The sequence below is a fragment of the Octopus bimaculoides genome, chromosome 9 (genome assembly GCF_001194135.2).
Source record: "Octopus bimaculoides isolate UCB-OBI-ISO-001 chromosome 9, ASM119413v2, whole genome shotgun sequence".
Taxonomy (NCBI): Eukaryota; Metazoa; Mollusca; class Cephalopoda; order Octopoda; family Octopodidae; genus Octopus; species Octopus bimaculoides.
In genome coordinates, this window is record NC_068989.1 from 48,324,378 (window position 1) to 48,325,316 (window position 939).

Here is a 939-nt window from a genome sequence, read left to right on the forward strand (position 1 = left end):
GGTAATGTATCAGGTCATCCCATAAGTTCTGTCCGAATTTTGAATAAAGAAAACAAGTGATCAAATGCTATATTTAATTGAAATTTAATCATCAATGTACTTTCGCTGCGTATCTATGACTTCCTTCCATCTATTTACAAGCTTTTTAATCCCATCAAATGTAAAACTCTTTTGGTTTCAAAGCGAAGAACTCTGAAATGTCAGTTTAGACCTCCTCCTGGCTTGCGAAAGTTATGTCCCCCAAATGATTCTGTAAACTACGAAACAAATGATAGTCTGAAGGAGCAAGGTCGGGAGAATAAGGTAGATGAGGAATTTTTTCCCAACCAAGCTCTTCGATCTTCTGTGGTGTGATCTTTGCAGTTTGGGGTCGCGCATTGTCCAGATGAAACATCACTCCCTTTCGATTCACTAAAGCGGGCCTCTTTTTTATTCAAAGCTTGGTTCAAACGCTCTAATTGGTGACAGTAGACTTGAGCATTGATTGTTGCATTAGGTGGTGACAATTCAAATTCTTTTGCAATCCCACCAGATAGAGAGAAAAACCTTTTTTCCATGAAGTTCCCTTCTCGGTTGTGGTTGAGCTTTTTCCCTTTTACCAAGCTACTGTTTACGACGTTTAACATTTCGATAGAAGATCCATTTTTCGTCACCAGTCACAAGTCTATCCAAAAAGAGGGAAATGAGTTCGCGAGAATGGATAGAAGAGCAGATGTCAACTCGGGATTTGTGGTTGCTCTCGGACAATTCATGGGGCACCCATTTTCCAAGTTTAGGAACCTTTCCAAGTTGTTGAAGATGACGATGAACAGTTGTATGGTTTGAACTAAGCTTTATTGCCGATTCTTCAACTGATAATGCAGGATTCTCTTCAAGTAATGCCTCAAGGACTTATCATCAAACTCAACTGGACGTCCTGTTCGATCTTCATCTTCAAGG